The 25,430-nt window shown below is 42.3% G+C and overlaps 1 protein-coding gene across 1 annotated transcript in view; it reads right to left on the reverse strand.

The window, feature by feature from the left end:
* Positions 1–328: 328 nt before the first annotated feature.
* Positions 329–25,430, reverse strand: part of LOC310912314 (uncharacterized protein) — a gene marked incomplete at its 5' end in the record, with an annotated part of 70,842 nt that continues 45,740 nt past the window's right edge. Inside the window, 3 exons of the transcript XR_014590646.1 lie at positions 329–6,056; positions 7,414–7,587; positions 15,710–15,878. The remainder of the gene's footprint in view (positions 6,057–7,413; positions 7,588–15,709; positions 15,879–25,430) is intronic.

Raw genomic sequence — 25,430 nt, forward strand, 5'->3', positions numbered from 1 at the left:
CAGATCATGTACTTTGGTGTAAATTCAGTGGGCTGACATGACTGTATCCTGTCCCCCTGACATTCCTTGGATTTCTGAAGCACCTTCACAGAGCTGTACATAAAGCTGTCCTTCTCAGCATCTGTAAACATGTTCGTGGGGCTGAACCAGTCACTAATACCTGAAGAGATCCTTTCATCTCCCCTCCTGTTTGGTCCCCTCAATCCAGCAGTTTAAACTAAAATGAATATAACTAGTTTCAAGCATATTTACATATTCTCATTTCTGTTTCTTCCTACTAACAGGTTTTCACAACAGTCTTCCCCTCCCTGTATTGGTGCTTCTGTATTCAGAGAATGAAAATATGCATGTGGCCTCCCAAAGCTAATCTATGCACACGTAGTTTTATTCCCTTCACAACATATTTCTGCACAAACTCAAGTAGATTTTCTCAGAAGACATCCCAAAAGGCCATGTTTAATGACAAATAATAATCATTGCAACTATATCTGAACTATAATTCTAATATATGTACATGTGTTTGTATTTTAATACATATACATATCAATTGAGGCTACATATTTGTAATAACATGAGCTACTTTGTTTAACTTTTTAAGACAGATAGCTATATTATTGAAATCTCTGTAAATACCATTAGTAACACATTTCAGCTGAGAAAGCATAGCATTACAATTCCCGCCATTCTCCCTTTAGACTTTATTTAATAGTCTGGTTTCATACTACTCTGTCTGTGCTGCTTCTGTTCAGAGCAAGGCAAACATTGGCCAAATTTACATTCACCCAGAAACACAACCTCACATTTCTAACTCAAGGAGTGATACATTGGAGAGGACAGAAGCAATTCATCATGTCACAAATGTTTTGCAAGCTGGAAAACTGTGTTATCTCTGTAGTAACAGTGAGATCTGGCTTTATCCTTTGATAGTGAGCTCAGGCCATAATTTTAACACTATTTTAAACACTTTTTTTGTGCATAAGACATTGTAGGGGAATGGGCTAAGTGAACCACCTACACAAAGGAAGTAACAAAAATAAGTAAGAAAAATAGTAGGGAAAGATTGGGAAGGTTGTTCTAAATTTTGGATTATCAGTAAAAATAGATGGAAATCTCTGGCAGAAATGCAATTTAAAACAAGGATCTTCATGTTCCCTTCCAAACTTCTGACAAGGTAAAAAATCCAAATCCCTCTTAACTGAGGAACAATTTCCCATATTTTGAACAAACTGTACTCCTGTAGCTTCAGTAGGCCAGAAGGCAAAGCTCAGGGATATCCATACAGCTTTGGATCTGTTCAATTTCAACTCTCTTTTCCTGGGCACTCAGTGATGCTGAGGATGCCGGATTGAGTGAGAAGGTGAAATTCCAGTCTGCAGGCTAAAACAAGGGAGAAACCTGTTTGTTGTCCTCAGCACCACAGCAAATTAGCATTTCCTCCCACTACCAGCCTACAACTTTTCAGTTATTCCGCTAATTTAAGAAGCATGTCTCTAAAACCACAGCTGCCTGAAATGCAGCCTATACACTTCTGTTTGAATTTACTTATTGAGCTCTACATCTCACAAATGGAAAAACTGAAGCAAATATTTTCAATATGAAATTTAAAACTTCTCTGAAATAAGCCTTAAAGAAGCTTGGGTTCCTGAATAATTTCTGCTAAAATTTGTCATCCGTGCAAGGTTATTTAATCCAAATCAATATTAAAATAAAAAAAAGCCAGGAAGATGAAAACTGTCATCTAAAAAGTGAAACTGAAGTTCTGTGAGGGCTGTATTTCCAAATAATGTTATTTTTATTGGAATGGGTAAAGCTTAGAATATGGTAATAAAAATGTGGAGGTTTTTTTGGCAAGATTTTCATTTAACTGCTTTTGATCAGCAACATTTTCTCAAAAGCTTTTGAAAAGAGCAGCCCATGTAACTACATGAGTAGCAGCAATACATTTTCTGCCATTTCTTTACTGTGACCCGATCAGCTCAGCTTAAAGACAAATAAAATCTTTCATTTAGTCAATGCAGTTTTTGTTTGAATGCCATGTGTTGAAACTACTCAGATTTTACTGAGGGAGCTCCAAATACATGCACTGCCAGCCATATGAATGATAACCCTTATTTTTATAATAGGATTGCTGCATTTATCACCCCAATTACAATGATCCTAAGCACTGATCCTAAGCCCTTCTGCTTGAAAAAAGGCAGAATGTATTAAACAAGGGATATCTGCAAAGGCAAGAAATTGTTAATGGAGTGCTGAAATTGTACATCTACAAATTTTTAAGAGTTGAAAAACTGAGCAATGCTCCTCTCCAGTGCTGTTTAGTTCCACAGCCCGTGTACTCCCACCACCTTGTACAAGTGGGAGGACTGTCAGCTTCTGGTAGTCTGAGAGAAGAATGTTACCTATGAGGAATATAATCAATGCACATCACGTTCAGTGGCTACAATAAAGGTCTCCGTAGCAACATTAAGAACAGTTATTTTTAAATGCTCTTAGTCTTATGTTCATGGGTTTTTTAAAAATACATCTATTAACTGCTTCCACTGCTTTGAGCTAATCATCCAGCAAAACTCCTTTGCTGAGATTTGAAAGGTTGATCCCTGCCTTGTTTTTCTGCAGATCACTCCAGGTTTGCTTTCCCCTGCAATCAGTTAATATCCACTAAGTATCACATCATTATTTATCAACAGGCAGCTGGTCTGAAAAATCAACCTGTCAGAGCTTTCTCTCCTCTGAGAAGAGTCAGAAGAGCTGTGGGAATAAAAAGAATTTAAAAAGGAAAATTTTAGCAGGTTATGGCAGCCAATCCACCAAAATGGTAGAAAAAAAAGAGACCAGGGAGGCTCATCGTGTCTGGGAGTGAGGCTCAGGGGAGCAGGGGTAGAGGGTAAGGTGGGGAGGAGGACAAAGAGGAAGCTGGAAAGCTCCTCAAAGCCCTGTGAGCTGTGGCAGGTGCTGCAGCAGAGGAGCTGCTGTGGGAGCAGAGCTTGGTTAAGAGAAGAAGAACAACAGAAAACAGCTGGGTTTATCTCAAGGATCCAAAATGGCTGTTTCTGGAGGAGGAGCAGGAAGAGCGTTTAATATTTTTCTGAGAAATAAAACAGCATGTGAGCTTTTCTTGAGTTTTCTTGCTCCTTTGGACCAGTGTTCCCAGAGCTTCACCTCACTCCTGATTCCAGCACAAAGACTGAGTTAAGGCAAGCATGGATTTCCAGACTTCCTTGTACCCAGTGCTTTCCTTTGTTATCTCAGAGTAGTCCTATTGCTTTCCCCTGATCCCTCAACCCTACAGAGACGTCAAACCGGTTTGAGAGGGAATGCAGATTTCAGGTAAAATAGGTAAAAAAAGGCTGAGCCCTGTGCTTAGAGTGGTACTGGGGCTTCATTTCTGAAAAAACCAGAAAGCTCTTCCTTTTCCCTGTTAACTTCTTAAGAGCAAGGAGCAATAATAAGAATAATTTATACACTGCTGTACACAGGAGTGATACAGGAGTGATAAAGACATGTATTGCAAGCCTTGGACTTCATTAATTATATATAAATATGCATACTTGGTAAAAAAACAACCCTCCTAATTTGTTAATAGACTTCTGAGATACTAATCTTTGCTTCATCAGCTTAAAAGCTTAAAACATAGTCTGGCAATACTGTTCGTACCATGCAGAAATTATCTGCTTTGGAGGGAGCATAAACCAGGGAGCATGAGAGTGTAGTCATATTATCCACTCTATAATGTACACAGGGTTCTGGTCCATCTCTGGAGCAGCTTGGGCACAAAGGATGTCAAAGACAGGGGAAGGGAATCACAGGTAAACATGTAAAAATTGCATGTTGAGAAGGATGGCAGGAAAAAAAAACTTAGTGGGGATTTAACAGCAGAGCTTGTCAAGAACAGGGTGTGCACAAGGGTAGGTAAAAGGAGTGGATAGGGAAAAGGATTGAATTTTGTCCCATTCTAAAGCTCTTCAAGGGACACCAGAGGTCTTTAACAAGGACAGATAGCATTTGTGCAACAGAATTGCCTGGGCTGGGCAGAGCTGCTTTATTTGGGTGTTCCTCTCCCTTCTATTAGGATGGGAACACAAATTTCTTCAGCTAATTCAGCTCTGTTCCTAATGGCAATTGTCTGGGATGTTCTCCTTCTTCAGGACTATATCCTCCTCCACTCCTGCTGTTTTGCTGGGAAAGCCTGGGAGAGAGCCTGTTGGTGGCAATTTGGCTGACCCACCCATATCTCTAGGAAAAGGGCAGCAGTCAGCAGCTCTGTGAATTCTTAATGCAATCAGTGCAGCTCCTGGCTGGGAAGGAGCCGAAGATTTAGGACCAACTGCAAGGTCTGTTCAGGATCTGTGCCAAGGAGCAGCTGGACAGGCTGCTGGCTGCAGCCTGTTACACCACCATGGTTCATAAGCGAGGTAATTGTCTGTGTTTGATTTTACACAGGAGATTTGTGGGCATCAAGACTTCCTCCGCACCAGTTGCTCCGCACGTCTGATGCTGTAACTTGATCTCGCCGCCTTGCTCCTTGTCAGAAGGGCACCATCAAGGACGTTTTCAAAATCTGTGCCTAGTTATTTGTGAAACCCTCTCAGAACAATGAAAATACTGCTTTTTCACAAGGCCAAGTTCTTGTTTGATCCCTACAGTTACCCTCATCAGTGTGACTCTTCCCACAGTAATTTTCTTTTTCATGTCTTCTCTTCATGTGCATTTACTGGGGGTAATTTTTAATTTGACACAAGATAGGTGCCATTAAGAGCAAGCACAGGTTCAAATTTAGGGGAAGAGGAGGTCACACAGATGCAATGAAGATTTAAAAGCAAGTTATTGCTGTCCTTTTCACACCATTGATTTTCCCCTTTTGCTTTCCTCCCTTTTTACATTTAGTTGAGTTAGCAGTAACAATCTGTAGGTGGTGTACATTTTGTACTTCATTTCATTGTTGTTTTTGGGGGTTTTTTTGACACAAGTGTTACCTACAGAAATAGTTTTTAGTCAGAAATCATCAGCACAGTCCTGTCTTCCCTCCTTGCTCATAATTCTGGCTCAATATTTTGTTTCTGTGTTATTCTGTGCCTGGGCTCAATATGCCCAGCTATCAGGGTGACTTTGCTTTGAATCTGCCCCATCCCAACATTTAAGGAGGGTATTTTAATGGTTTGGATACCAGCCCTGGAGAGAACAGCCCTGTGAAACAGCAACACCAGAATTCCTGCCTGGATTCTCACCACAGACAGCAGCCAAGTTGCTTCATCATCTTCAGAAGGTGTTTAGTCACCTGAATCCTATGAGATGGAGCTTAGGTCTTCAAGCCCTGAAGTCACACGTGTAAGATCAGGATGAATGTGCTTGCAAAACTTACATGCTGGTTAGATAAGTTGGACGTGTAGACACATCTGGGGCAGCTGGAATAAATATCTCTAACCATTATCCACACCAGTGAGTTGATTTAGCTCTTGTTGGAGGCCAGGGCTGCAGGAAACTGCAATAGGTGCTATGGGAGGAACACCGGGGCAGTGAGGGTGCTGTGGTTGCTCTCACTACATTTTCTCTCTCTGTGGCTTTGTGACTCATTTTTCACACTTCTTCATTTTCCCATTTACCAACAATACAAAGTACCCTTTTCTAACAGAGAGGCATTTAGAAGCACTGGGTTTGGGTAAACAGTATAAAAATGATTCTTGGTATCTGTGAAGAGTTCTGGTTCACAGCTTTTCTGAGGAGTATTTGTCTTGATGCCAGCACACCTCTTTTCCTATTGCTTACACAAGAGCCAACTGCTCATAGTTTGAGCAATACCCCTGATGTATTCAGTGCTTCTCTAGTCCAGAATTCATGATGGATGACGAGAATTTGAAATATCTGATCCTCTTCTCCTGAATATTTAATGCTCAATAAATCACATGCATTTCTTTTTCATCTGGGAAGAAAACTTTCAGTGCCTTTTCTGTGCTTGCCTTGGTTCATTCTGCTTCAGCCACACTTGTTTGCTGATTTAGCTCATCCAAGGAAAGGAGGTCCTGCGTGGGTCTGGCAAATAGTGTGTGTGTTCCTGTGTGCTGTGATGAAATAGCAGGTGGAGAACTTGAGAAACAAGTTATTTGGAAATGCAATTAATGTGTCAAGGAGTAACTTGTAAGATTTTGCTGGACATGTAGACCCAAACAGGCTATTGCTTAAAAGGTGCTGTAGACTAACACAGCTGAGTGGAAAGAAAAGCGAATAGAGAATGGTCATAATAAAATTAAGTAGATTTTTATGTTGTAAACAAACGAGGGGATCCTCTGTCTTATATTACATATACTAGAGATTTGTGATTTTTTTTTAATTTCTTTTTTTTTTTCACTAAATGTTAAATATAATATTTCAGGACATTAATTAAATGCTTCAGGAGTTAACCACGCAGAGACTCATAGGTGCACCACTCAGATTTCCTGTGGCATTAAAAGCCTAATCAGCACAATAAAAAAGTATATTATAAACTTTGACAAGATCTTCTTGTCTTGAAGAGACAAAATATAGTCCAAAGCTTCATCCTCATAGGTCTTCTGGGACATGAGGCTCTGAAACTTTATTCTTTTCGAGTACCAAAAGATGCAGAGCCAGCCTATGCTTTCTCCAAAGCAGACCAGCATCTGCACATCAGTGTGTAAAACAGAACGGCAAAAGAGTATGAGATCGTTAGATCTCGCCAAGGTTTGCCTAGTCAGGCTTCCTGTAACATGATACTAAATCCAGCAGCAGAGGAATACTGGAAAACCTAAGTGCAGTGCCTTCCTTTGCAGGCAATAATATGCTATTATATCTTGTCAGCTCTACTTATTGATGTTAAAAGAAGAGCTTTGCTGTTGTGTATATATACTCATGCAATCATTACAATGGAGAAGATTTTCAGTTTCTTCCATTTTTGCCCCCAGACTGAGCCCCCGTTGAGGTAGAATCAGCACCAGGAGGCCTGAACTCACACATAAAATATGCAGCATTGATGGCTTTTTTCCTCATCTAATGATAAATGACAAATGATAATGATAATGATAAAACTGCTACCTTTAACAGTTACAACTCTCATTTATTAAAAATTTTGAAGACCATGAATACATTTCTTACCATGCAGTTGTGGTACCTCATCTATAGATAATCCACAATCTAGTAGAAAGGTCCAAAGAAAACAGCTGAGAGAAAATAAAAGACAGCCAGCCAACATCACAATCATGTGCATTCAGAGATCCTGAGGGAGGTGCACTTACAACCAGCATTGAATCCAGTCATTGAATCCACTCCCTTTGGGGGAGCCACTTTTTTGTGGTGCCACCACCACCACCACTGAAGTAATTGACTTCCTGGCTGTATCAATACTGAGACTTCTCTGACAGATGCACAATATTTCTGAGCATAACTTAATAAAGATTTTTGTACCTCTCTCTGTATTTCTCTTGTGTCTTCCCTGGGAGCTGGGCTGGTCCCTTTCCATGGGATGTGGGACAGCCTTAGGGCCAGTGCAGTATCTGCTCCACAAGGTGTGTCCTCATACACTGTTAGCATTTCCATTAGTAAAGTGAGAGATCATTCCAGCTCAGGGTTGAAGAAATACTGTGGGGGAAAAAAAGGCAGAACAGGCCTTGTTAATGGGCTTGGACAATGCTATAACATTCTTCATTTTGGGGAGGCAGGAGAGGGAGTCTGATGGGATGAGGGAAGTAGGAAAGAAAAAAACCTTTGTTCTCCTCCAGCAAAACTTAAAGCTGAAGGAATTCCACCTTTATTTCTTGCTACCAGAATTAAAAAAACAAAAAGGCACAGCCAGCAGTTGCTGTCTGTGCAAATGGAACAAATGGAACTTCTCCCTCTTCCACACAGACTAAGGATTAAATCTTTATGCTCTCTATCTCCAGCAGCAGGTAGCTGTCATGAATCCCTCCCTGTGGTAGTGCTGGTGACCTCAGGTCTTGGAGAGAGACCAGGGCAGCCCAGCAGACCCACACCACACTCCCACACAGGGCAGCACTACATGACCACTCCACAGCTGGTTTTCTTTTCAGCCTGCAGCCACTCTCCACACATATTCCCTCTTCTGCAGGTGGGTTGCCTAAGGACCCTATGCCTGCCAGGGATTTTTGGGAATATTAATAATAATAGTGACAAAATATACTCCAACCACCCCTTTTAATGTTTCATTTCTTACTGAGCTGCCAAACCTCCAAATCTCAAACTTCTGAGAAAGCAAATCTTACTATTTGCTCTGAATTCAGCCAAGTTTAATCCTATTACATTCTGTTAACTCCTGCTAGACTTACAGTGCCTCATAAAGACTCTGCTGGAGACCAATACTGTCACTTACTCATTTCTTCCTTTTTTACAACCACTCTGCTCTGTCACCCACCTGGCACCAATGACATAAAGCTTTCCAATTTTAACTCCTGCCTTGCAGCCTGATGTTTTTCTGAGATGTGATTCTGATATCTGGTAATCTGTTCACTCTCTCCTATCTTAGAGGATGTTTCACATCCCATGAGAGGGGGTTACTCAGGGAGTAGCTCAGATCTCCTGTGGATTCAGGCACTGCTAAATTTCTCCTTCTGTTTCCTTAGCAGGAATTAATCTTCTCCATAATGATGGACTTGCTCTATTGAGAAGGTTAAGCAAAGGTGCTAATTATACTGCTGCAGTAAATTCCTTGGGTTTGGTTTGGAAACTCATCCCAAAATTTTCTTAAAGGATCAGAATCTGAAGTTACTATGAATGATTGTAAGTACAAGCTGAGTATAAACAGTTGTATGTCAATAATAGGGGCTTGCTGCCATCTGGGTCCTATTTGGAGCCTTAGCATCTTTTAAGCACTGGTAAACAAACATTACGAGAAATGGAAGCAGGAGAGAAATAAGAGTCATCCTGACAAGGGCGAAACAAAAAGTGACATGACAGAAATGTCAGCCATCATCATGATGTCCTTAAACAACCACCCTGAACAGATAAGTAGGATGCTTTATCAGGCTATCTCAGATAAAGCATCAGCAGGATCTGATCAGGCTGGCTTATGTGCCTCTGCTTTTTAGTTTCAATACATGTGTTTTTAGACTCAATTGTCACTCCTTGAAGCATCCGTATTCTAAATGTAAGCAATGAATAGTGAGCAGGGCTTTACTCCAGCCCTTTCCACAAATGTGAATTAAAGGTTTAGATCTCTGTGCAAAACTTGTTGCTCAAGTGCCTAAATATAAAACCCTGGCTCAAGCACAAATCAAGTACACCAGAGCCATAAACCAGGCAAGAGCATTACCAAAGCCCAGGGCTCAAAAATGAGTGAGCTCCTGCAGTGTAATGAATTACTTACTGAGCATCAGTGGAGCCAGATGTTCTTGGCCTGTCTCATATTTGAGGAAAAATGTGTTCATTTAAATGTCAGCAAAAGAAGATTTAAGATAATGCATTTTTGCTGCGTGTTTGTGAGAGTCTAGAAGAATGCCTGTGGTGGAACCCCCAGCCTCGAGGAACACACAGTGACTCTCCAGCCAACAGTAACTTGATTATCTCCCCCAACTCTGAACTGAACCACAGCAGTCCCTTCAGATTAGAACTGAGCAAGAGGCACAGGGCTGCCAGAGAAGGTGTAAATTTAACGTCTTAAATTGCAAGTCTGGTCAAGTAAGAAACAATGTTTTACTGAGGATTTCCTTTATGGAGTCCCAGCATCAGCACTTCACTAAAGAAAAGCCTATTGTCTCTGAGGGAGAGCTGAGCATTTCCTAGTGCACAGTTAGTGAAAAACAGTCTGTGACTGGCTCACTCTGGGCTGGTCAGTATTTTTCTAACACACCAAGAAAGAGAACCAAGGTCTTCTCAAGTTCCCCAACTCATCCAAACCAGCTGATGCACTCCTTGGTGGCCTGCTTCATATCCCCCATGAGGAGTCACTCTGCAACCCTGGCTCAGCAAGAAGTGAGGCACAGTGGCTGCAATGCAAGACAGTCCCTGTCTGCTCATTCAAGGTCAGGGGGCCACTTGGATACTCAAAGTATTCCCTTTGCTGTATTTAACACATTGTGGGTTGGAACATGATAACATGATGAGGAAAAAAGCAATCATGATGTAGAAAAAAATCACTCATGATGTAGGGTTGCCAAGTTGGACTTGGAATACCTGGATCTAGTGGCCATCTAAATCTTGGGAAATAGGGCTGTGAAAGTTTTAATAGGGGTCTGCACTGTATTTCATACACGTTTCCTTTTAAAAAAGCATTGATAGCAGATCCTTCACTCATCATACAGAAACCACGACATCTGCATGACTCTGCCAAGTGCAGAAAGCCCCTTTGTTTAGACAGTATTGCCAGAAGATGCCTAAGAAGCCAAGGAGATGAATAGGAACCTTCTGAGAGCCAAAAAGCCCTTGGAAGAAACTGATTAAACAAACTGACAACCTGCATAGACACACCAAGTTTACTTTACTTTACCTTTCACTCCAAAACTTTAACTCCAAAATAGCTGATCGAGTGAATTAAGCTTATTCTGAAGGTCAATGTCTATGGAGGGAACGTTGTGTGGGTCAGAGCAAAAGAGTGGCGCCTAGTACAAGATCTGTGTTGATATATGTATATATATGTGTGCGTATGTGTGTGTGTGTACATACATATATATACATATATATATATATATATATTCCTCATTCCCTGGATGATGGCACTTATAAAATCTACAAACTTTTTTTTTTTTTTGACATGCACAACACTTTTAGGAGACATGCAAATAGCGGTAAATCCAGCCCAAGCTGTTACATCCCAAAATTACTGTGGCTGTCTCAGTTTGTGGCCACTGGATGTCACTACTGATCCATTTCAGAGGACCAGCAGATTTTTGCGAGTGCGAAACAAATACCCTCTTAATTTGGAGAAAATGAAACATTATTTTACTTATTATTATTGTTTATAAGAACTTGACAGACCATTTTCCTAAGTCAGCATAGCACGCCTGTCTCTTTCATTGTAACTGTGAAGGAGCACAGGCACAGACTCTGTTTCCTTGTGTTGCCAAATTCTAATCAGGGAAGAAATCTTGCGATCCAGAAGGAAGAACTGCAGATTTTGAGTGATGGTGCTGTGTCAAGACTTCTTGGAGCAGAAGCACCTCCATTCAGACTGTGCTCATGAGCTGGGGGGTGCCAGGAGCCTGGCAGGGGAGGGTGCTGGGACCCTGCTCCATACTTTCCTGGAGCTGGTGCTAAATGCCAGCTCAGCACCACTCTCATTCCCTGCCTCCTTTGTGGAAACAGGGCAGAGTTGCTTATTTTCTTGGGAACAAAAGGCTGGTCCCAAGTATTATGATTTTTAATAAATTTATAATAGCAACAAACATCTGCCAGGTCACTAAAGATGAGCTCTCTGTAGATCCACCCCAGTGTGTTGGACACTTGCATGGACGTGAAGTGAGAGCTGGGTCTGCTTCTGAAGCCTTGTAGTAAAGGAGGTAGCAGAGATCAGAGGACAAAAGTATTCTGTTCTCTGATATAATTGCTCTACCCTTCTGGCATCCCCACAGACCAGAGGAGAGGCACTCTGACAGGAGAAGATGAAATGGGGCTCTGGGGAAGGAAGAGAGAAGATGACATCAATATTTGGATGAGAAGATAGAGTTTTATGGCAATGAAAGGCAGGTTAAGGAGATTATGGAACAATCACATCAAAAACATCATGAAACAAGGAATCAGCCTTGCCTCCCTGAGACCTCTGTGCAGATCATATACATTTACCCACTCAGTGCAGTGCTCTGGGAGATCTGCCACAACCACTGGAGTGCTCTTCTAAACATTCTGTGAGTCCACCCTGCACTACCTGAGTCCCACCTCGTGCCAAGGTTGCTCAGAACTTCCCAGGAAAAGGTCTTATTTGCCATTCAGTATAGCCTCACAAAACATTCATCATTCAAGCTGAAAGCTCCTGTTAGATTTTCCTGCCTCGAGCTGAAAAACAAGGGAATAAAGCCATTAATCTATTTCTAAGAAAGCAAATTGAAAGAGAAATCATATACTCAGCAGAGACTTCTAGAGATTAATAATTTGACTCTTCCAAGATTTATCCCTTTTAGGCAGAAAAGGATCCCCAAGCCACTTAAAAACTGGGTGACAGCCTGGGAGGAGAAAGGAGAACAGGACCAGGCAGCTAAAGGGATGGAGATTTTATAGACAAGGGTAAATTAAGTTGATATAGGCAACCCAAAATTACTGCCTTTGAGCTCCTCCTTACCACCTGGAAGTGTTTTGAATGCATTTTTGGAGTACTTTCCCCTTATGACCCAGTTTGTGCTGGGGTGTTGTTTGGGGTGATTCAGGTATTTTGGAGCTGCAGGGTTCCTGAGCCCCATCACAAGCTCTTGAGGAGCAGAGTGTGGCCTTACAGCTTCATCATCCAAGCCACAAGCTTGGTCCAGTGTGAATTACATCAGTTTGCTGAATTCCTGCAGTGACATAAGCAGATAAAGATAGTGGTGACCAACACCCAGTTATCTCATGGCTCTAACAGGGCTGAGCTCTCCCCATCACCAGCCCACTGACCTCATTGGAAACCTGAGGAACTCCTCAGATTTATGCTGGGAGGCTCATTTTGATTTAATCAGTCTGGCATTTTGCCAGTGTAAAAGTTTCCTCTCTGAGATTTTTCCATCCTGTTTCATTGAGAGCTAATGGATAAGCCAAGGAGGTCTTCAGGAGCTCCTCTTTTTCCTCCTGTTTCCTTATGTGCAGACCCATATTAATGCCATGGGGAAATAGCACCATGTGCAGAGTTGTATTGATGTAATGGGAAATGAAATAAATCCATGTAACAGCACAGAGGGGGCACAGAGCAAGTACTTCACCAAATCAGCTGACTTATTTCAGGAAAAGAAGCTGCAGAACCATGCCCATGGGATCCACCCTTTCAATCTGCTAGTGGAAAATCTACTTAAATATTTAAGTCAGGGTACCCAGTGAATTACACTCACTCTACCAATGTGACTGGGAATTTGGCTGGAGGTAGGAGGAAAAGCAAAAGAAATAAACCAAATAAAAAAAAAACAAACCATAATCAGAAGAAACAAAATGGCTTTTTGGACAGATTTGCTCCATCCTTTTTTACCTTGGATTTCTATATGTATGCTGGGAGATCCAAGCAGGCAGCAAAGCTCAGCCATGGCATCTCAGTCCCAATATACTGCAATGCCTGCAGGGCATTTTAAGGTTTTTAGTATATAAGTAAACAAGGTGAATGGATGTTTGAAATCAAAGCTAGTGGCCTCTACACCACGCCAGGACATCTTTCAACTCCATTTCACTACCATTGGTTTCAGCACAATTACTTGCAGAATAAGAATCTGCTCAGCCTGAGGGAGAGAACCTGATCCCTTGTTTTCAGCTGAAAATGTAAACTTTGGGACAAGGATAATTTCCATTTTGCAGAGGCTGATTTTGGCTCTGTCTTCAACCATTCTGTAAAGCAGCGTATTACAGGAAAGCCATTTAGTAGTCCAAACCAAGATACTGAATATCAACTTTAAATCACCTTTTGGAATCATAGAATTATAGAATTGGTTAGGTTGGAAGTACCTTTAAGATCCCTGTGTCCAACCATTAATCCAGCACTGCCAATGCCACCATGAAACCCTGTCCCTGAGCAACTACATCTACTGGATTTTAAAATACCTGCAAGGCTGGTGACTCCACCACTTCCCTGGGCAGCCTGTGCCAGTGTTTCCCCACCAGCTCATCTTTGAGCATATGGTAACAACCTTCCCTCAGCATTGAAGATTTCCTTCCTGAAGAATGTCCAGCCTTCCTGAACTCCTTTGCCCTTCAGCTCTCCTTCCAAGGGACTCCATGAATCAGGCTCCTAAAGAGGCCAAAGTCTTCCCTCCAGATGACAGCAATTCTGTGAATCCTTCTCCTTCCTTCTCTGAGAATCAAAATCTCTATGATTCTGTGATCTCTGTGCCCCAGGCAGCCTCCAACATTCCCCACCAGTTCTTCTCTGTTCACAAACGGCAAGTTCAGTGGATGCCTTTCCTGGCTGCCTCCCTCACCAGCTGTGTCAGGAAGTTCTCTCCTGCACACTCCTGCCACCTTTTCCAGGGAGAAGTTCTAATTCCTGCCTGACAATTCTCAGGTGCCTCCATGGTTTCTAACATATCAATAACCCTCGTGTCTCTGGTGCTGACGAATCTCCATCCCTTCTTTCACTAAGAGAGCAGACCAAAGGACCTCACTAGCATCCTCTCGCTCAAATTTTGGGGTGCTGGCCCCAGGCTGCCTCTAGCAAGCCTGGGCTTATCCTTTCCCCCTTCAAATCTAGTTTAAAGCTGTCTCAATGAGCCCTGCTCATTCCTGTGCAAATATCCTTTTCCCATTTTGACACAGGTGTACCCCATCTGTTGCCATTCAGCTTGGTGTCATGTAAACTGACCCATGATCAAGAACCCCAAAATGTTGCTGATGACACCAGGCTTGGAGCCAGCTATTGATCTGCTGGCTCTTCCTGTTTCTTCCCTCAGCATTCCCTGCAACTGGAAAGAGAGGAGAGCCTGCCTGTGCTCCTGATCCCTTAACCTGTTGTCCCAAGCCCTGGATGCCTCTCTTGATTTTGCTTGAAATTCTTGTTATGAATTTGTCCTTTCCTATCTGAAAAATCAGTAATGGATAGAAATCCAACACCCATAGCAGGGCAGAAAGATTTCTCTTCACATCTTTAATCTGGACTCTAGGAAGGCAGCAGACATCCCTAAGAAATGACCCTGTTTGGCTTAGAAGGCCTTCTGAGCCCTTCAAGAGGGAGCCTCCTCTGACTCTGAACCCTTTTCATTAACTTCATTTCACAGTCACACTAGGTATTAGGCTAGAAAGCTTCATTTTTCCCAACAAGAAAACAAAGAAGGAAGGAGCTGGCCAGAGCTTTCTGAGACACGTTGGCAGGATCCTTCCTTCCCCTCTCCACTGACTGGCAGATGAACTCCCTGAATGCCTCAGCACCCGCTGCACGCTCCTCCCTCCTTTCCTGGAAGTGTTGCTTTGTCCTGTGGATACTCAAATGCATATGATAATATATAAGGAGTTCTTACTAGCTCTTTTTATGATCACTGTGAAAGATGTCAGATGATTATCTGAGGCCTCCCCGCCAAACCCATCGCTTCAGGGGGACACATGGAGGCTGGCAAGAAAGGGAAATCCTATGGCCAAAAGCTCTTGGAGAGAGCAATTTCTCCTCCCACTTGCAGAGGCCATACTTAAATATTTGTGGTATCATAAATATGCTCTTTAGTGTGTGCACACTAATAGATCTCTGGAACACAGCTGGGTTTGGACTCTTGGGCTTGTGAAAAGCAAGGTAAGAAGTGTCCAGTGTGTGTGTGGTGGGGGGTGTTGGGTGAGTGTCTGCTGGGCTCAGGGTCATTCTGTTTGACCCCAACCTGGTACTAAAGGAACTGCCACCATTACAGCTGTGAGATTTTGAAAATAAGAGGTTTTTATCACTAACCTAGATGACTATAGCATAAACATTACATATAGCGAGGAAAAGTTACTACCATGGGAAGAAAACTTGGCAAAACAGACCTCTAGTGCTTTATAGGTTATATAGCCACTCGTGCAGGCATGAAATGGATATTAGAACATATAAAATTGGTTATATAAACATAGCTGACAATATTCTGCTTACTCTCCATACTGTGATTTTATGCTAAAGGGGGTCACTTACCTAACATGGTGCTAAAGCCTCAATCTGAAGTCTTAATTCCCTTCTTCAGCCACATTAAAAAACCTCCTTTGGGAACAAAACTTCTCTTTTCCCCCCTGCACTTGCTTTCCCATGCTGTTTTCTCATGGCTTCAGAGGAGTCTCTTCAGTCTCAGAAGCTGAGATCCTTCCTAAGAAAAGCAAAGTTAAAGACATCCTGAAGGCTTCACCTGTAGCAGGTTGGTGTAACAAGACAGCAATCCCTCAGGGGCAGAGGGGTTGATTTGAACAATTTCCTTCATGTCACAAGGAAAGTTTAAATAGATTTCTGTGCCCTGAACATGAGACCAGTAAGAAGTGATTTCTGCTTAAGTAGGTGTTAGGAGGTAGGAAAGAGTGTTGTAATAACAACCTGTCTCATAAGCCAAGGAAGTGAGATGTTGAATCTGTACCCAAACAAAGAGTGAACCTGAGTCACAGGAACACTTTGTATTTATAGGGCAGCTTTCACTGGAGAATTTCAGACTGTTCCGGAGTGTTTTACCTGCTTGGAGAGCTGGGGTAAACACATGAACTTACACCAGTGCAGCTTTCCTTGGTGATGTCATGGAGCCAAACAGTCAAGGAACACAGAGCCTGGGACTGTTTCAGTATGAGTAACAGGACAGAATTTGGCCCCATGTGCTTAACTTTCACATCTCTTTTCCCTCATAAATTAACCTTTCATTCCACTTTATAGATGGGTAACTGATGGACAGAGATCCCAGGGAGTTTGTCTAAAGTCACAAATTGAAGAAGGTAATGAAAAAGGACCTAAAAGTTTTGGCTTTGTGCTCTAACCCCAAGGAAAACTTAATTTGGTACTAGCAGCTGCTTGATCTTTAGGGCTTCTGCATGAGCAGGGAGTAGTTTGGTTAATGAAATAATATCCCAGGCACATATGAAGAGCAATTACTTGCTCTCATATAAACTCTCATACATTCATCTAGAAAAAATGCTCATGACTCAGTCATCTGGGATGGCTGAGGCTGCTCACCCTCCAGCACGAGGCGTGGGCATTGCAGTGGTAACGTTAAACACGGAGACACGTGACCCCAGTTACTCACAAGGAGAAGAATTATGATCTCAGATACAGTGATATAAATCCAAAGTCCTTCCCCCCTGCAGTAATTGGCATCATACTGTATTTTCTCTAACATACAGGAAGTCAGAATGCAGCCTGTAATCCCGGTTTGTCTGCAGAGCTTTGTTCAGGGAGAGGCTTTGCTCTCCTGCAATGGATGTTAACTGATGGAGAAAAATAAGGCTGGAAAATGTACAAGAAAGAAAAATGTGCCAAGCTTCCCTGTAGCAAGAGCAACGAATTACTACCTAGTTTTAACAGTGTGTTAATAATTATTTCACCTTTTTAATCAGGTTTTATCCATTTTTAATAAACAATAAAAATGAACTGGTATATAGAAAGACTGTCTAGTTGACCTGTATCTCAGTTTCATCTTTTTTGCTCTGGCTATCACAAACACTGAGGAAGGAAAGTGTTGACTGTCAGGAAAGGTGAAGAAAATTACAAACTTACAAATTTAAAGGTGGACTTTGACGACAATAAACACAGATCTAGTATTAGGGACATTGGAAGTTCAGAGAAAAGATTAATTAATGCAATGACCACAGTGAACTGTTCCTGTGGAACGTGGGCAATTGTATGAAACTCTTTCCATTAGTGCAGAACAAAGGACTTAGGGCTTGAAGAGTGGGGACACTGGATTCAGCACAACAGCAGATCACATAGAAAAATCTGAGATTTTGATAATTGTCATATTCTCAACTTTATGGTTTCAGTAATTTGGAACTGACAGATGAGAACTTTACCCCTTGGGACTACAGAAAACCTGGCAAGAAATGAACAGGGAAAGGATTCAGTTTGAAACATTATAGGCACCTAGCAAGCTTCCAGCACATCAGGCAACCCAGAGTTTTTACAAATATGTGTTCTTTTTACATTTTCTAAGACCACAGAAGCAGTTCAAACATATGTTAAATTATATTATTGGCAAATTGTACCAGCAGCATAGAAAGGGACACACAGGAGTTACTCCTTAAAAACTCTGGATGTGCAGGAGGAAGGATGGGATGCCGCCACAAAGCATCCTGCCTGCCCCTGCTGCTGGCACTGGGAGGAGCACAACATGCAGCTCCAGTGCATGTAACAGCATTTTATGGGCACATATTGACATTTTTGGCCGGTCAACTGGTTCAGATTCCTTCCTGAAAAGTCTTGGCACACACATCTTGTTGATATAATTTCTAAGTATGCAGAGGACATGCTTGTGCACCAGTAAAGCTACAGATCTTGTGGACTTAGGAAAGCTGATACCTGTATTACATGCATGAATGCAGAGCATGTATATTTACACATGCATAAAGGGTAGATGTATTTTACATATGTGGCAGCATGTGTGTAATGGAGTGTAACACGAGGTCCAGGGGTATCATTAGGAGACACTTGAGTGAAGGTGGTGAGGAAACTGTTTGCACTGGCACAGCTGAAACACTGGAGCCTTCTGCCTCTTTGCAGAGAGAGGCATGGTAACAACTTGAAATGTTTTTGTGGCAGATCCAAGAATAGTAAAGCCTTTCCCATCATCAAGTGCAGTCAAAGTGATGGTTTGCAGTCGCTCGGTGTGTGTAATTAACAACTCTCCATATCTGCATCAGTCAAAACTCCTGCTGTGGAACTTCCATGTTCCTGGTAACCCTGACAGAGAAGTGGCCCCAAATAGTCCCCAACCCAAGGCAGCTGAGTGGGGAAGCTGCTCTGTGATGCTTCATAATCACAATTGTGTCCTGGTCTGGCTTGGGCACCCTGTATGTGCAAAAGCATAGAGCAAAAAACAAAGTCCTTTAATTAAGTATCCTTTATTACTAAAGTAATGAGTGTTTTTGGAGCAGTTTTATACCATTTCAGTTCAGGGGTGATTTTTTACTGAAATAGTTCCTCAGCCCATCCCTGCACATCTGCAGTGTGTGCAGTGTGATCAGCAGAGAAGGTGCTGTACACCAAAGCAGCAGCACCCACCTCCCACAATAAACCCATCTTCCCTCTGAAGAGGCAGTTCTGCTTTTCTCATGGAGAGACATAAGAGCTGCCCCCCAAAGTGCTGCTCTTCCTCTGGCCTGGGACCCCAGTGGGAAGTAATTACTGGTCCTTTGGCTAACCAGCAGAATCCAGGTCTCTGGTCCAGGGAGAAGAAGGCATGGCATATTTGTGAGATGAAGGAGAATGTGAGGGGGAAACATCTAAAGGACCCTGAGAAATTAAAAGTTATCCTGTCAACACCGAGAGTGTGCTGAGAGTGGTGTTTTGGCAGCTGGGAAAAAGTCACACAATATAGGACCAGACTTCACAAACACAAGAGGTTCTGGTCCTTGAGAAGCTCTAAAGAAAAGGATTCTAGCCAGTGTTGCATGAAAAGGGAGCATTGTCTGCAGAGGTGACATACCTCCCTTACTTTTGTTTAGGGACCTTGAGTCTCCTCATCATTAACACAGTCCCTTACAGGCTCTAATGGGAGCACAGGGCTGTTTTCCAGCAGCACCATCCCAGACCTCTGCCAGGACCAAAGTTCTTCAAGGCTCTGGTAAAGCTAAATCTCTAAAATGGCATAAAGATCTCTCTGCAGCCCTATTTTCCCAAGTGTTGATACTGATCTAGCTACTCTCTTCTGAAAGCTTGCTAAAACACTTCTGTGAGGGTTGTAGGGCTGCAGCAGGGCACTTTGCACTGCATTTTCCTCATTCTTGGAGAATAGAGAAATCTTTAATGGGGTATTTATTTAGTGTGCCAGAGCCAACAGGTGTAGGTAATTTGGAACTGCAAAGGACAAATCACCACGTGTAATGTTAAGACAGTTACTCCAGGGAGGAGAGAGAGAGGGGGGAAGTGCTCTATATTAGCATAACTATCTCCTCACACATCCTCTCTCTTCTTTGCATAATATCCCAGTCTTGTGGGCCCCTGCCAGCAAAATAAAACAATGATCCCAGCCCTGTGGGCCTGTCATTATTGATTTTTAACATACTTAAGCTAGTTGTGTTAAATGTGTCCTTCCATTGCAAGAAGGAATTACTGGGCATACAGTGGTGTAAGACTGCAGAGTTATTATCATGCTATGGGAGTTACATATAAAGGCATCTTCAAAATGCCTTTTTTTAGGCATTTTGACCACTTCATGGAAAGCCATCTGGAAATAAAAGTAGCTGGCCTAATGTATGTAATGAATTTAATGTGCCGTTCTTCCACATTAAGGATAAATCTAATAGGATGATTGAGTGAGGCCAAACTTCTCCAGGAAATTCCTTTATAATACATGATTGAATTATTGTTTTTCTATTAGGGCAGCCAAAACATTCAGCGTTCTTGACAATGCAGGATGTGTGCCGTAACTTTTTTGCCACTAAGCTAGGCATACTGTATCTGGACATAAGCCCAGCTTTTTGAGTATTTCCAGTTGAATGATTTATTTATTTTCCAAAGAAAGGCTACATAAGTCATACAGAACTCAGTAGACTTCTTTCTGGGTCAGACGGCAGAACTTGGTGCCTGGCTGCCAAATGAACAAAATTTCAGGAATCTGGAGGCGTTTTACTGCAAAGCTGAGATTTTCCTAATGGATACCTAAAACTTGTGCTCATGAAACTACTGAAGCTTTTTTCAATAGAAATTGTGGAAATCTTTATTTCAGGTCTGCATTCAAGCCCCTAAGTATCCTGATTTTCAAAAATGTTGGCCTTCCAGCTGCAACTGTGTAATCTAAGAGAAGCTGACCATAGCACATGTGAAAATTTGATTATTAATTTATTAGCCTAAATCTGATTCTAGAAGCCTGACTTCAAATGCTTTTTAAAACCTAGGACCAGATTCAATGATCTTTTGGGTCCTTTGCAACCTAAATAATTCTACGATTCTGTAATTTGAATGTGGAATGCTTGGTCTTTATTTTTTTCTGGGAAGATATTGTGTATTTGGGACACCCACTTGCCCTCCCAGGGGTGACAGCCATGAAATGTGTATCATTATCAGTGCACATGATGAGAATGTCTGTGACTCTAGGACATCCTGAAACCCCAAACATAAGTGTATGGTTATATACAAAAGGAGACAGGGAGAAGAACTCTGTATTTTTTCAAACTACAGCTTGGGAAAAGGTGGTGTTTATTAGTGTAGCCTCCTAGCCTTGTCTAAAAGATCTCATTGCTCATTTCCTGTAGCAACAGAGCTTCTTCCTTTCAGTCTTCTTAATAGGAGAGGGCAATTATTTTTCCTCTGTGGATAAAATACTTGACACCCCCCCTCTTCCCAAGTAGTCTCAGGTCAAATCAGTCATATAGTTGCAGCTGGAAACTATTTTTGGCCTAGGTTTACAGCTCTGTAGAGGATATCCAGATACTTCACCAAATATTTAAGGCACTCAGCCAGGGTGTGGGAGATGGCAGGTTGAAATCTCTATGGAGAAGGGGATATGAATCCACCCCCCAGGAGGTAACTATCACCAGCATCTTGCTGTGTAGGAATGATGAGCGAGAGAGAATGATTCAAGCAACCAGCTACTTGTCTCACTTGAGGCTTTCTTCAATTCTTGGGCTGCAGAGAAGATGGGAAGGGGTGTCAAACCAAACAGAGGCCTCAGTTTTACCTCGCAGGCTACATCAACCCACTTTTACATTCAACCATCATCTATCTCAGCCGTGCGGAGGTGAGGCTGGGCTCACTTTCACCCCTACCCATCTCCCAGAGAAACCAGTGTTTGCTGTGCTGGATTTCTTTTTAATCCTCCTTAAACTGAAACTCAGAGATTATCTGCCACCGAGCCAGGATCCTTACTCATCCTGGCAGAGATCAGGTTCTGACGTCTGGGACATCAAATAAAAACAAGGAGGGGAGTAATAATTGTTGGCCATGTTAGTAACAGAGAGTGAAAGACACCCCAAGTGAGTAAAACTGGAGTGACCCAGTACCTGCTCTGTGCACGGAAAACGCTGGACCTGTCCTGGTGACATTTCTCTACATGTGCCCCACAGCCCTCCTCCTCAAGTGTATCTTGAGTTAAAGAGCTCCCCAGGTTAACCCATAGGTTTTGTGCAGGATTCCTAAGCTAGCTGAGTGTTTATCATCATCCTTGAGGAATCTCGCCTGTGGAGGTTTGATTAATTTTTTTCATACACATATAAACAGATTCAAGATGTTCTTGCTCAGCCAGAGGATAAAGGTTTCTCCTGCTATCTCAGTCCTCCATCAGAAAAACAGCCAGTCCCACTGTGCCAAGATTCTCCCAAAGGCATTATTGCCGTCATCTGCGTTTACTAACACAGGCGTGCAGGCATCCTGAAAAACATGGACAGTGTCCTTTCCCAGCATGAGTTCTGGATTCTGGATACTCCCAGTTTGAACTGCTTCTTGCATGTACCTAGAGCCAGGGGTGCCCCCAGAGAAGGCCTGGAGATCCCATCCACATTGAGAAGTAACAGTGGTCAGCTTTGAGCAATGGCCCATCCTCTCCAAAGCAGAAGCATTAAACCTGTGATTCCAGTTTGGACAAGTGCAGAGCATGACCTAAACCTTCTTAGTTCCCTCAAGAGTCTTCCCTTTCCCTCCTAAGCTGCCAAATCATGCTGCCAGATATTGCTCAACTGCTGATGTGGGTTTGCACTGCGTGTGCCACGTGTGAGTGGATGTTAAAAACAGTCATTATCATTATAGAATCCACATTTGCTATAAAAAAGTCACTACAAAATCACTGAAACCTCATCAGAGGATTGACCCACATGCATCCACAGAGACATCCCTAGGATGCTCAGACCCCCTTGTCCTTTCCTCCAAGGCAGAGGGCAGGCTGTGTGTCCAGCACAAATCCAACCCAACTCTGAGCAGTCTCTAAGTGATTTCAGTTATCTTAAATGAAGAAAAGATTATTTGGTTTAGGATTCAAAATAGTGAAAAATTTTCACCATTCCACCCTTTCTTGCCAAACCCCAAATATTTAAATTGAATTCAAATGGACCAAAAAACACCCCACCAAAACTGAACATTTTGATTATCTGGGACCTCAGCCTTCTTACTGAGAAATAAGGTTACAGAAAGTGGAAAAAAAGTACATTTTAGAAAGTCCTTGACCCCAGTGCTATAGCCTTGCCCTTGTGTCAGTGTCCTAACAGGGTGAAAGGCTCTTCTGACCAATTCTGTTTGATTCTTTGTGGGAGTTGCCTGCCTATTCAGTCTAGTATAATCTGCCAACACTATCTCATTTACAGTCTAATCATCAGCACAACTGTATTCCAAGCTGGCAACATGAACATCCAGGTTCAGGGTCTCTGCTTTCTTCCCCCCTTTTATTTTTCCTCCTAATTTGCATGTATGCACATCCACATTTCAGATATACCCAGTGATATCAGGTTTTGAATTCCCCCACCATTTGCTATCTCAGAGAATTGTGCAAACTAGAATTCTTAGTTCTGGAAGACCAGAACTTGTCAAAGCTTTCCTCTGCACCACTTTCTACTGACATGTTTTCATGTGAACAAAATAAAATTCCAGGGATTCCCTGTAACATGTTTCCAGCTTTCCAGGGCAGTATGGGGAAGGAGCTTGTTCACTGATTGCTACAGCTACACAATGTCATAAAATGTCATTATTAATACATTTGCTTTATTAGGCAGAATAATAGGAATTATTTCCTCATAAATTTTTACAGTAACTCCTCCCTGCACAGGGCTCTGGTTGACGAGAATTGTAGGTCTAATTGTTGGAACATGTGCTTTAATGTGTTTTAATGTCATGTTTTCCTTTAATTGTATTATATTGTAAGCCTCCTCTAGAAATAACACTATTAAAGTTCCCTTTCAAAACAAAGATCAATCAAAGAGACAAGCAATTATTTCATTATCCTTAAGAAGCTCATAACATAATGAAAGGAATGTTAAAAATAAACTAAATGGGTGTAGTTGATTGAAAGAATAGATCAGTCCTAGTGACTTTTCTCAGAGAGTAAAAATTTATCCAGGATTAGATTTTCACAGCTTTGAGTGTATTACGGATTCTCTGTTTGTAATAATTAAATAGGGAAGACTTTATTCAGTAATAAACTAAGAATGAAATTAGAGGCAGTTGTATCTGAGGAGAAGCAAATGCTCAGGATGAAAAGCAAACTGCAGTTCTGAGGGCAGATGAGATTAGGTGATGTTTGGGTTGACTGAGTCCTCTCCAGCCTGGCTTGGAGGAGACTCCACGTGTGAGTCCACACCATCCCTGCTGGGGAGCCCTGGAACCCTCTCGAAGGGAATTTTGCAAAGCTTTATGGGCCTTCTTTGATTTTCTTCTTTCAACTTTTTGTAATATTAGAACCTTTCAGAAGCTCAGATACTGATGGGAGAAGCAGTGTAGAGGGACATCAGAGAAAAACTTTTTGGAACAGAAAAGCTTTCCAAGGAAACTCTAAGAAGAAAAAGCTGTGCAGGTAAGATATCGGTTAAGGGAGGAGCTTGTCTGTCTTATCAGTCCTCTATCCAAATCTGACTTCTCTGGCCTTCAGTCTAAAATAGACACACCTGGTAACCACGAGGCAGCCTGGCTGCAGAAGGTGAGGGAAGCTTTGGGACATTTGTCATGTGTAGCACTGGAGCCAGATGGACTCTGCAGCATGGAAGACAAAGCTTGAAAGAACCAGAAAAAACAAATTTCTCCTTTCACAGGAAGAGCAAAATGCCTTGTTTCCTGTCTGTTTTCCTCAGTGGAGGGGGAAAACCAGATGGAGGATAAGGGATCTCAGTTCAGCACCACGGGGCAGGGCAGGTGAGCATCCCTGCACTCCCCTGTGCTCCCTGCCCAGCAGCCATCCACCAGGGGAGCCATCAGAACTGGTTTTCATGGGGTCACTCTGAGCAAGCTGTTCTGGGAGCAGCTCTTTGGACATCAGCTCTTCCTACACAGCCATTTTTACCAACATAACTCTTCCAGGAGAATCTGTTTTTACTCCTTGCAGCAGAACTGGGCTGGCAGTGCCTTCCTGTTGTTGGTTGGACCTGAGCTTGAAGCTGGAAATAGTCCAGTCAATGCTGCTTACATTGAAAAGTATTAAATAAATTCCTGCTCAGAGTTCTTTTAGCTTCCATTGTTCCCATTTTCCTGAGGGAGGAGGGGAGTGAGGGCTGCTGTAGATGGCCATGGCACCAGGTGTGGGAGCAGGTGACATCTCAGGTTCCAGGGCATCCTTTATCATACTGACAGCAATGATAAGGGTTTCAATGTAATTAAACTGGGTCCCAACTTCCAGAAAGAAAATCCCTCTTGGCTTCCCTGCATCCCAGCATGGCACCATTGTTGGTTTAACCAGTTTCTCAGTCTATATAACCAGTTCATCCTGCCTGAGGTGTACGCATCAGTATTTATTAGAGTAGACTCTCATGTCTTGTGTTTGCTGAAGAAAAGTGTCTGCTTAACACTCTTCATCCTTTCTTTTGCTGTTTCTTTCTCTGTGGGGGGTGGCCTTGCTGTGGCAATTTCTTTCACATGTTGAGACTGTTGTTTTTCTAGCACAAAACACTATACATTTCAAAAGCTTAGTAGGAAAGATATATTTCTAAGTCATGTTTCTTGCCAGAGGAGTAGTGAACACTAAATGTTGGCTGTATACAGTGGTAGACTTGGGATTTGGTAGTTAACCAGTAAAAATATTAAAACAGGCAAAGTC

This window comes from Zosterops lateralis (assembly GCF_965231275.1).
Source record: "Zosterops lateralis genome assembly, chromosome: 8".
NCBI classification, from domain to species: Eukaryota; Metazoa; Chordata; class Aves; order Passeriformes; family Zosteropidae; genus Zosterops; species Zosterops lateralis.